General features: G+C 32.6%; 1 protein-coding gene across 1 annotated transcript in view; it reads left to right on the plus strand.

Moving 5' to 3' along the window:
* The first annotated feature begins 3332 nt into the window (after nucleotides 1-3332).
* LOC106478874 (plexin-A2-like) overlaps nucleotides 3333-13158 on the plus strand; it is a 231546-nt gene continuing 221720 nt past the window's right edge. The window contains exon 1 of the mRNA XM_022382550.1: nucleotides 3333-3356. The gene's annotated coding sequence lies outside the window, so the exon portion shown is untranslated. The remainder of the gene's footprint in view (nucleotides 3357-13158) is intronic.

A 13158-nucleotide genomic window follows, 5' to 3' on the forward strand; every position in this document is an offset into this window, starting at 1 on the left:
GACCCTTAGATTGTGAGTCGAGCGCCTTATCCACCTGGCCATGCCGGGCACAAAAGAAAAAAAAAAGGGAGCCTGACGAAGAATTATTATCACTTACATGAAAAATATGTCTGTTGTGTTACTCATACTTGTGCAGACAGCACCCGTTAATACGTCAGGGAATACACGTATTACTACCAACAATTTATACAATATACTGGCCTGTAAAGGAACATGTGCAAACAATGTAGTAAGATTAATGCCCACAGTAAAAAAGAAAGACTTCCATGGTGGCATTTAAAGGTGGTTGAACGGTGTCTCTTATTCTCTCGTGTGCTCACACCCGTTATTTGTCATTTGTTTTGTTCACTATGTAAGGTGAGTGCATCCCAGTGTTTTGCATGCCGGGCTGTGGACCTCAGGGTCCATGCTTCGCACCATTTTACCGCAATAATAAAAAGAAAAAAAATCGCAGTCCGCTATTTGGGGCCATGTGTTTGTTATAACAGTGACAGTCAAATTCTACTTTTCAGTCTGACAAAAGTTGCCAATTGGTGGTGCTGACTAGTCTATAACTTAAAAATTAGCAACGACTAACGCAGATAGCTTTATAGCAGATTTGAGCGAAATTCATCAAACAAACAAACAGTCGAATTGTTCACGATGTGTACAAATCAGTTCTATTATCTCAACGTCACTGTTTTTGAGTGCCTGATAAAGTTGACCTTTGAGTGCGAACTGAAAATGTGACCAAATTTTCACCAAATCATGACTCAGACAAAAAATATTTTGTAGAAAAGTACAACTGAAAAAATTAATAATAATAATTAAAAAAATGTTTAATCAAAATAATTCATGGCATTTGCTAGAGGAGATAATTACAACAAAGATTAGAAACTGAATCAAAGTATTGAGTGATAACCTTTTATAACCCATGAAATGCTATTATCGGATAATAATGTCATGTTTAATATTTCTCCGCCGAAACAGAGAAATTACATAAAGGGATCGATAGCATTTTAAGTTATAGTTTAATTTATAAATACTTTAGCCATTCTTTTTTTATAGTTAAGTACGAAGCTGCAATTGAGCTATCTGTGCTGTGCTTACCACGGGTATCGAAACCCGGTTTTTAGCATTGTAAGTCCGCAGACTTGCCGCTGTGCCACTGGTTGGCTTATAAAAATGAACTATGATTTACATTTTAAAAACTTATGCAATAAACATAGGCGCTGATCCTGGGGGACAGGTCCCCTACATCTTTAACATTGGGGGACGGTATATATATATATATTCCATATATATGGTTAGAGTTTTAAAGACGATAAAATGCAATCGAACATAACTGTCAGACTTACCGAAAAATGTGAAACATCCCCTCTGCTAGTCACTGTGAACTTTGTTTTTTATAATTTATGACACCATGCAATATTTTTCTTAAATGCCCCCACCTTTCAGTTGCAATCGATACCCATGATGACAAAATGTAAATAATAATAATAAATAAAATAGAAAAAATATATATATATTATTAAAATTGCAAATAAAATTAACAATAAACACACGACCTTCCCAAGAACGACTGTAAAGAATTCATTGTATAGAAGAATTTATAGGATAATTATATTTAGTAAAACTGTAATTGAACTTTTATTGCTAGTTTAATTACCACCAGCTCCACCCCCGCACCTTCGGAATGTGATCTTTATTGAATATTTACGAATTTAGACAGACGACCTTCTTTGCAAAGAATCGTCTTAGCAACTTTCATGTCGGCATATTTCTGATGTATAAAGTTTGGAGGAATTCTGACGAGCTCCACCTGTCAGAAACATGATCCAGGAGGAGGGTCGGAGCAGCTGCTATTGTGGCAATCTTTATAAAGAATGTCACCTTATTTTATTTTATTTTCGTTTGATTATGCATTAATGGCATACATGTTTCAGTTTTGATGAATTAGCAATAATACACATAATTAATGATCTAGAAATTTGCAACGGAGGCGAAGTCGTTAATTTTCAAATGAAGAAAAATAACGCCCTACTTTTAATTTCTTAGTTTAATCGTACAAGACTAACGAAACTAATTCGTCTTTGTTGACACAATAACACCTCAGTAGCTATAATACTACTAACGTTACTGTTATTTCCTCTTTCATTTGTACAGCTCCTGGTGGCTCAACGATAAGTAGCGGGCTTATAACGCTAAAACCGGGTTTCGAACTAGGCAGAGCACAATAGCTCATTGTGTAGCTTTGTTCTTTAAAACAAACAAATTAAAGTTTGAATTATAGTTTTTTGCTGCTCATGTTTAGATACGTTATGCAATTACACCAGGTAGACGAACTGGGCCTAAATTGGTGTGAATACAATAGTTAAAATTGTCGGTTCATTAGTTTGTTCATATTGTTTCAACTAAACATAAACACTGTGTTAATTTGTAATGGATTATTTAAGTAAGTTCAAGATAGTATTAGACTTATTTGGACGTTATGGTTCTAAGGTGTTTGAATTTTGAATTTAGGTGGGTACAGAAAGGATGAATACTCAGGATCATATTGAAAAAGTTTGAGTATTAAATATTCGTAGGATAGCTCAGATGAAGTGATTTACATTGGTTATCTGCATTTGTCGCTATTTTAGACAAATTTAAGATGTTCCAGAGGGTACCTCACCTGCAAAATAATTGGTCTTCTTTCGCTTGTATAATGTACAAATGTTCTAATATAGGCTTGACGTCACACATGTGATATACGTGTGTGTGTGTATATATATACATATAATACATTTATAGAGTGTCTGTAACATAACAAATTAAAAATGAAATATCTTTATTTTTTATGTTTGTTTTCTTGTTAATTTTATATAACATACTGCTCTGCTTTTTCTTTTCAAACGAGTTTATACAACTTTAGAACAAAAATCCATTACGAAGAATCTTAGTTAGACTATTATTATGTAATATCTATAAAATTCAAGATTTATATGTTATTCAGAAAACTGCTTTTATGTAACCGACTGTGTTGTAACAGCATAAATTCAAACTAAATATGAATATTTTTAATTCTAGAACATAAAAACGAAAGCAGAAAGGCAATTACAATGAACTCTTTTGATAACTTTGGTTGTACGGTATGATAATTTTACTAAAACGATGTTCACATGCTTTTCATTTTAATATATTTTCTGTTCAATTAACTTTAGTAATTATAATCATTATATTCTATTTCAGAGTACCTTTGCTGAAGCTGCTTAAAAATGAGCTCCACCCATGTGACTGTTGACATCTACACACCTAAACGCCAGGCGGCTCTCAGCTCGAAATTCCACCATATTGTGAGGATACTGAAATGCAGGGCTTGTTTTTCTGAGTTATGTGTGAGTAGTTGTAATTGTTAATTACTTGACGAGACTATTCCATACTTCTTAGATATAATCATACTCTCTGTTTTGTTTTTACGAATATATTAGAGGTCTGAGCTAAGTTTTTAAGAACAGTTGTCACCCAAGGTGAGTTTTTTTATGACATACGATATCGTCGTGAGTAACTAGGTAAGCAGGTAAGACCGAACTAAGCGACGAAGATTCTTGCGTAAACGCCACCGGCACTAGAAGCTTCTGCTACGGGCTTTGTCGATGTAAATAGAAAGTTGAAACGTAAGGTTATACGACTTTCCTAAGTGCCAATGTATGTAGGTAATTTGTTTCATCAGAAGTTAATGTCCCTGATTTAACGTTGTGGCTAGTTCACATTTATTTTTAAAGTAATTTAGAAAAAAATATCGTTTTAATTTTAGGAATAATAACATAAGGCTAGTGTAAAAATTACTAACATTTTAAAGTAAAAGTTTTAACTATTTTTACTTCAAAGTCTTTTAATTTTCTCTTTACATTTAATGGAATAACTGTTGATAATAAACATATTAACACCAGTTCTGTATTTGATGACACTTGTCTAAATGCTCTTTAATGTATTTAAGTTATGAAAGACATTAACAAAATAAATAGCAAGTTGGCACAATAGTAGATCTTCCAAAATGTGGGCCCTGGTATATTGACTATTAATTTTTAATTTTATGTTGTAACATGACTTGCAGTTATACATAAATATATAGCTACTGATAACTAATGTACTTCAGGCGTTTTTGTGTGGGTGTGATATTGAACATATAAACAAATAAAGTGAAAGCAACTCCAAAAATTTTTTTCTACTAAATAACAGTAAGTTTATATGATTTACAGCATTAAATTTAGTTAATTTAAAATTTTTTTTATTGTTATTTAGAGTATTATTTAATATATATCTATATATAATTAAAATGCTCAAATAGTAATACCTACATTAGCCAAATGTGATATATATATATGTGTGTGTATGTAAATAAACACACACATATATTTGGTACATAGAAGCTTTACATGTGACATTTCTGCTTTTGTGCTTTTTAATTTGCTAAGCAGCTAAAACAGGCTCAACCTTGTCAGGTGTTCTTGGGATAAGGGCTAAAAACACTGCTAGCAGCAAGAATAATCAACTGATTACCTAAGGCAGAGAGGTTATGGGGAATTTTTATTATTTGCCTGACACTCATAATTAAGACTAATTATTAACTGTAATTTCTAAGGAAGATTTTTAGGGACTCTGCTGGTAGAAGTTATCACATAATTGTAGTGCTTGGGGCTGATTCTTTCATAATTAAAACTAATGATCTGTTTAAACTTTGGTACATACAAGATTTCAATATCATAAGCTGTAGAATAAGATATATTTTTGTTTGAACAAATAACCTGCATATTGTAACTTTTGAATTTCATTAAATTATTTACTAATTTATACAATTTGTTATGAATCATACTTTTCTCAAATGTACATAAGAGAAAATGACTACAGCTTAAAGATTAATGATGAATTTACTAACCTGGAGGAGTATACAATGCATATCTACCTGAAACTTAAAACTTTCAATGTATCTACTTCTTTTACACAAGATATACATATCGGTTTATTCTGTAACTTCACAACAACATTGTTTATCCTAGAGGTCAATAAAAACATTGAAAAGAATTAGGAACAAGAGTTATTTTGTGTTGTTTAATATAGCTTTATCTTATGTTTCTATCTTAGTAAACAATTCCAAATATGCAGTTAAGTGGTATATAACATAAGGATTAGTACTGGTGTTTCCTAATCCAAACTTAAGTCTGTAAGTAAGTTGACTATTAGAAAACTCAAAGATTTGAATTCTTGTTGTACATGCAAGTACATAGTCTCAAAATATGAAAGTTTTCACTTGTAGCCCATAGTCTCACAAAGCAGTTTCTGTTTTCTCGCTGTCATTGTGAGTATATGTAGGAGATAAACTTGTGCTGATATTCTCATTGATTTAGGGTAGGAGAAAGGAGTGAATTAGGATAGTTTTTGTGATAAATAATTGTGTGTAATTTTTGCTTTTCCTCGGTATTTAGCTTTTAGTCTTCACAGAAGGCTGTTTACAACAAATAACCTCTATCACATGTTACTAGTTTTGATAAGTAATTAGACTAGCTGGTTATTGTCTACTGGTGGATAAGTAACCTATGGCTTAAGCTGTTGAATCCATTATTTAAAGTTAAATAGATTTCACTAGACGTTTCTTAACTACTGACAACACAAAGCATCCAATTAAATTAAATGACCACTAACTTTAGAACACAATAAGCTTGGTTGTTTTATTTATTGTATTAGTATTTAACTGTTGATTGTATTTATGGAAAGGTTTTCTTGATAGAGGTTGAAATCAAAACGTTGGACAATAACTTAAATCAACTAAGTTTGCAGGAATTTATAATAATTTGCTTTCTCAAAAAACATTGTTCATTTTCCAGGATGTGTTGTGAACATTAAATAAAAAGGCTTAAGTTATTGGCTGTGAAACTTTACTTAATATGAAACTAGGCATCATTTAACCATAATTTGTTTCTTGTTATGAAAGTATTCTTGATAAGTAACTAGACCGTGTTCAGCTTTTGGTAACACTTAAAATTTTAGGCAGTGTTCTATTAATGCAAGATGTAATGAGAAATTTAGTTTTATACGTCATGTAAACATTTTACTTAAATGTTTGATGTAACAATTTTGATTCTAAAAGGTCGAAAAGTCTAAAGTCAAAGTGCAACCTTTTTTTATTTAATTGTATGTTCACAGCTGCTGTATGTAATAGGCTTAAAATAGGTGAATGTGAGTAATCATACAATAGACGTTTTAATAAGCATAAAGTCATTAACCTTATCATTATAGTAGTTCAACTTTTCATCTGGATGAGTAAGCTTCTTGAAGAGCAAAAAAGTTTGATACATCCATACAATGCTTATTATCTGAAGAATTTGCTATTCTTTACTCTGAACTGAAAAGGGATAACATCACACACCTTTTTCTGAGACACGTCTGACATCATTGTTTTAGATTTAAGACTGGGCTAAATGTTCAGTAGTTATTCCTTAGCCTCGCATCATTGACTAAAAATAACAGTGAGTAACTATACGGTTAATTAGGGGAACCTATTATTTATAGGTTGGTACACCTGTATACCACTAACAAAGAAAAATATTATTTGTTTTCCTTACCTTTTACTGGTAACATGGGTCTTTCTAGTTCACGCTGAAAGATAAAATGGATGTAAGCTTATTATTTGTGCTAGTTTGGCTCACTGAATTTTCTAATTCTTTCCAAATTATAATACAAAATTAAAAAAATAATAATAGGAATATTTTAGGTGGAAAAATATAATTCAGAACATTTACAAGTTATTTTTTAAAATAGATTGCACTAAAACTAATGTAGGTCTACATAAAAATTGTACACTAGAAAAAAAAACATTTACCTTTTGATCTCTTCAAAAAAAAAAGAAGAAATTGAAATAACTATATGTAAAAGAAGCTTCTCTCATCCATGAATTTATATGTCCAGAAAAACCTTAGTGGGGTGTGAACTTCCAGTCACTTATTAAATTGATCAAAATAAACTTTAAAAATGGAAAAGGTTTTTGTGACTAATAACAAGGCTGCTTCTAAGTCATTGTAGTTTAAATAATATACTTATTGTCCCTAAATTTATTGTCTGTATATTAAAACTTTTCAGTTTTAACTTGTTAGAGTTTCTGTAGCCAATCTGATCTGACCTTAAACCATGACACAACATAAAATTTTAGGACAACAAGGAACCTGTTGGTCCATTTAGGCTGTCCCATTCACTTTAATAAAGTAAACTAAAATAAACACAAAAACCTTGGAGCTGCCCTTATCATTTAAGTATTAGTCAAGCTTTCCCTTAACGTTACTGTACCAACCTCATCTGAAGGCAACCTACTCCAAAGGTCATCTGCTCTATTAGCTGAAGATGACTCCTACCTTGCCAACATTTATATTTGTGTTCTCTAGTCTTGCTCTTTTTTCACCATTAAGTACAAGAAAAGATGATGTATCAAAATATCAATTTCCTTAACAATCTTAAACACTTCAATGAGATCTCCTCTAACCCTTCTTTTTCAAAGGAAATCAATTTCGTAGATGTTAACCTGTCCTTGTATGATGACCTTTCATCCCAGGTATCATCCTTGTAGCTCACTTCTGAACCCCTGTCCATCAGTTCAATGTCCTTTCTAAGGTATGAAGCCCAGGGCAACACACTACTCTAAATGAGGCCTGTCTAATGACGTATACAATAAAATTATAACCCCTTTAGCCTTATATTCAATATTTCTGTAAATACAACTTCAAATTCTATTTGCCCAACCACTAGCAACATCATGCTGCTCAGATGACTTAAGAGACCGATCAACAGAACACCAGGATCTTTTTCTCTCATAACACCATTAAAGTGATTCCCATCAAAATTATATTTATAGTTTAAATTTTGATAGCCAACATGCATTTATTATAATTACAAACCATCTGTCATTTATTTTCCTCAATCACCAAATAATATAAATCCTTTTGTAAAGCAGCAGCCAGCAACACCCAAGACCTTAACCCTTTCACTGCAGCTGGGATGTATATTTTCCAGTACTCCCACCCCTTACACTGTGACTGGGACAAATGTTTCCCCTTGTCCTTCAAAATTGCTACATGTGAGGTATGGGAGTAAAATGAGTTGGGAAGTATTTATTGGCATCACACTTAATGGTTTCTTTCAATATTTTCCACTCAGTCCTTCAGTAACCTATAAGATGCCTAAAAGGAATGTAGGACGACTGTGCGCCGACAGTGCCCGCATCCCTAGAGCAGCAAGTAGTAACCCTAATTACTATTTGAATATGCTTGATACACTTGACTCAGATAGCTTAGAAGATAGTGAAAGTGAGTCAAGTGGTGTTCAAATGCGTGATGATGAAGGGGCAATGAGACAAGAGGATGCTAGCTCTCTATCTAGTGATGATCAAGATGATGAACCTGGACTCAGCATAGGAAGGTGTAAACAGCTTCAACAATGGGAAACATTTGTCCCAGTCGCAGTGTGAGGGGGTGGGAAGTATACGTACCAGCTGCAGTGAATGGGTTAATGTCATTAGCAAATTTAAATAATCACCCATTCCTTAATCTGTGTCAATGATGTAAATTAAAAAGAGCAAAGGTCATAACAATGAGATACCCTACTTGTGACCTTATCCAGTTTGATTCAACTGTATTTATTATAATCCTTTGCTTTCTTCCATCCAGCCACTTTTTTTTATCCAATGAGCTAACTTATCCCACATACCCATGAAGACTTTTTTAAACAAACCTCCTCAATAGCTCAGAAAGTAAGGGACACAGAGTTCTTTCAGTCCTGTTAAACTTGTGATCAATAAATGGTTTTAATTATAGATGATTGAATGGTAATTATACATGCAGAGCATACAATGTATCTTTTTAGGGCAAGTTGCTTCAGCAGTTGAGTTGTTACACAATCCTTAGTGGACTCCAAATGCCGATTTCCTGTTACTGTGATAGGTGCATAACCCTCCAACGACAGTTGATTATGCAGACACTGGTGTGTTCATCCTTCCATATTCCATGCATCATCATTTAAGCATTATGGCTTCTTTGAGCATTTGAATCATATCACTTTCAGTTCATTTTAAAGAAGCTCAAAGTGATTCTGTAAGAGTCTGTATGTTCAGCGTGTTTATTGTAGTACATTATTGACATAGATTAAAGAATGGGTGCTTATTTAAATTTGCTAATGACATTAACCCATTTAAAAATTTAAGGTACTACATGTGAAGGAAATAAAAGATAGTGTGAGATTAATATATAGTTGAAGAAGGACCAGAGGAGCAAGTCTGTACCAAGTACAGGTAACTGAATATGTTTAGGTTAGGAGAATTTCAGCAAGTATTCTTAAATGATTATAGTATATATGCTGAATGCACAAGGAAATTAGGTGTAGAATTTGCATAATAAGATTTTAGATTTCAGCATGATATAGATAGTGTATCTAGTTTAGGGGCAGGATCTAAGGAAAATTCTTTTTTCTTGTAGAGTACGTCAAAGCAAGTGATCTAGGTAATTGAATGGCTACAATGTTATGAACTGGGTACAAAGAGCCACTTAAGAAACTGTAGTAGCTTTTTCAGGAGTTCTTCCATATCTTAGATATTGCCAAGAAATTTTGAATGAGGTACACAAGTTAAATAAATAATTAGAAAGGTGACACATATCTTAGAGTAGAGTATATTTATTTGTCCATGATGAGCTCTACTGAAGCAGATTAAGGAATTATTTTAAAGAAATAATACATTAATTTATAAGGAACTGTTTAAACTAAGTTTAGAAAAAACAGAAGATGATCATATCTTTTGTTGTAAAGACATGAAATTAATAAATTATACATTCTGGTGGAGAAGTGGATAATGGTAAGAGAGAATATGAAAGTCTTTTAGTACAGAACATCAAAGTTGACTTGAATGTTTTTATGCTAAACTGTAAAAATGAAGTTAGGGATAATATTGGTCCTTAAATTCTAAACAGCTTTTTATTAATGTTTCTAAAGATTCCTAACCTGATCAATTTCTTTAAAGAAAGGGGAGTCTTTCCTTAAACTCTAGTTCTTTTGAAGAAAAGTTTAGTAAGTCTCTTGGAAGTAAAAACCTTATTTCTGACAAGATTTGTCCTAAATCCATAAGGGGACTTAAAGATTGTGCAGGATTTAACCATTAGTTTATATCAGGGATCAGTTTGAAAATATCTGGAAAATTGATGTTTGTAAATAATACTTATCACAGTTTTAGTGAGAGTATTTTTAGCTAAAATTAGATTAATTAAGTTTTTTGGTTATTTTTGGTTAAAGGCACCCCTGTTTCTGTGTATATTTTGACTGCCAGAAGGCTCCGTTAATAATGAGCATCACACAAAGGGTTAATTTTCCCAATTGGTGTCTGAGTATATCTGAAGACCAGAGTGATAGAAGGCCATTTGGTTTATCAAGGGCAACTTTCACATCACTGAAGCTAAGCAAATAAAGCAGCAAAAACAAAATGTAATTAGCCCTTCACTAGGAAATGCTTTTACACATCATCATGTAATCCATTTCATGGATTTGTAATGAAAAACATAAAAAATTACTAAAGAACTAGTATGGATCTAGGCTTTTAAAACATATACTTGTTACCCCAGTAATCATATTTGCATTTCAAACCTCTTCAATCTACCTCTCAAAAAGGCTACCATTGGCAAATTACTCAAGCTTCTGAAGTTTTATACATCTGAATCAACCAACATCTAGCTCTTTTATGCTCCACTGAAAACAAGTCCAAATCTTGAGGCCTCTTTGTGAAGCTCAAATTAACCCTGCACCCTCCCCATCATATTGATATCTTTTCTGTAGTAAAGACAGAATAATGTGCTCTAAAATGTTATATAGGAAGGATGGGATAATCACATCTTCAGTTCACTTTTAGGGGTGAAATCTAAACTTTCTTTCAGTTTATTTACCATGAAATGTGATGGTTTAATGCTTGTGTAATGTTACATTTTTTTCAACTTCTGTGTCTTTCTGGAGACTGGTTGTTTTGAGTCTCTTGTGTTATATGGTGCATGGGTGGTGAATAACTCCAAAAGTATCTGAGCAATCGGGATCCTGCTAAATCTCCTACAGACTGATCATACTTGTTATTCAACTGGTAACAAGTTCCACTTCTATTAGATCTTCATTGACTACTTGCTGGATTGGATCTAGAGGTATTAAAATTTAAAGGGGAAACAGTTTATTTTAACCAGTTGGAGTGAATTTAACATAGTTATGTATGATTGGTAGACTTTGATCATTTAAAACTTATGACTTCTATCAATAAATTGTGATTTGTTTGAATGGCTTTGAAGAAAGTTTTATATTGCTACTAAATTATTATTATTTTCGTAACATTTAAGACATATTCTTATGATCTAGGGCATGATTGACACAGATTTCTTTTTGCATGTACTTTCCCCTACACTGGAAAAAATCTTATTTGTATGTGTTTCATGTTTTATCAGCCACATATGTGGAATAAGGATGAGAAATATTTTTAAAAATATATTGGAATATTGTGTTTGTTCTTGGGATCCTTACCTTAAGAATCATGTTGAATTGTTGGAAAGGGTTCAGAGGAGGGCTACTAGGCTGATATCTGGGATGGAAAGGTCGTGCAAGGACAGGTATACATCTCTGAAATTTATTTCCTTTGAAAAATAAGAGTTAGATTGGATCTGACTATGGTATTCAAGATTGCTTAGGGACTTTATAGTGTTGATGCATCATCTTTTTTCATACTTAATGATAAGGATGGTAGGACTAAGGGACACAAGTATATATTTTGGCAGGGTAGAAATCATTTTCAATTAAGACAGCTTTATTTTTCTAACAGGGTGGTTGGCCTTTGGAATGGTTTACCTTCAGATGTGGTGAATAGACTTAATTTTAGGGAAGGCTTGATAAATATTTGAATGATAAGTGCTGGCCTTGAGTGTTTTATTTTAAAGTTTAGTTTAATGGATTGGACAGCCTAGATAGACCAACAGGTCCCTTGTTATCCTTAAATTATAAACTAAACTAAAACAAAATAAGTCACTCTGTCAATGTGACATAAACATAAAAAATTGTTTAGAGGTTAACAGTGTTTGGCTCAACCTCATTTTCAGCTTATAAACCAAATAAATCATAGGGTATCTTTGGAACTGTTGGGCTATTAACTTGCACTGGAAGTATAATAAAACATAGGATAGAATTTCAATCAGAAGTTGAGTGTTTTTCTTACCCTTTATTTTGAAGCAATGACTGAAGAACTAAGTACTAGTTTTTCAACTCTACATAACATATATAGACAAAAGAGGATTCATTTGGTTCTTCAAGGCTGTCCTTTCACCCTCATCTTTGACAAAAATTAAAACGTAGACCCATCATTTTTTTGGGGGAAAATGTTTATTCCCTTTTTAAACTTCTGTAAAGTACTGACCTTCACTACTGCCAATGACAACTTACTTTATAAGCTAGATAGAGAGAGAATTACCTCTTTGTACTTATAATTAATATTTCTTTAAATATACCATATATTTTATTAGCTATGCTACAAGCACTGCTTCAATGACTTGAGTGGCATATTCACCACTGTGCCAAGATCACTTTCTTCAGTTGTGCTATTAACATAACATAATGTTTTGGGACAATATTGGACCTATTGGTCCATCTCGGCCATTCCATCCTCTAAACTAAAATAAAATAATTTAAAAAAAATCTTAAAGCCAGCTCTTATCATTCATATACTTATCAAGCTTTTTCTTAAACTCACATAAATTTACTGCCTCTACAACATCCAAAGGCAACCCATTCCAAAGGCCAACAACCCTCTTAGAAAAATTAAACTGTCTTACCTGAAGATGACTCCTACTCTGGCAAAATTTATATTTGTGTCCTCTAGTCCTACCATTCTCACTGTTAAATATGAAAAAAGATGATGCATCAACACTACCAGTTCTCTTTACAATCTTAAACACCTCAATCACATCCCCCCCTAACTCTTCTTTTTTCAAGAGAAAATAATTTGAGAGATTTCAGCTTCTCCTTGTATGACAACCCCTCCATCTTAGGCACCATTCTAGTAACCCTTCTCTGAACCTTTTCCAGCAATTCAATGTCTTTCATAAGGTAAGGAGTCCAAGACTGAACACAATATTCCAAATGTGGCCT

Source organism: Limulus polyphemus, unplaced genomic scaffold (assembly GCF_000517525.1).
Source record: "Limulus polyphemus unplaced genomic scaffold, Limulus_polyphemus-2.1.2 Scaffold257, whole genome shotgun sequence".
Classification (NCBI taxonomy): Eukaryota; Metazoa; Arthropoda; class Merostomata; order Xiphosura; family Limulidae; genus Limulus; species Limulus polyphemus.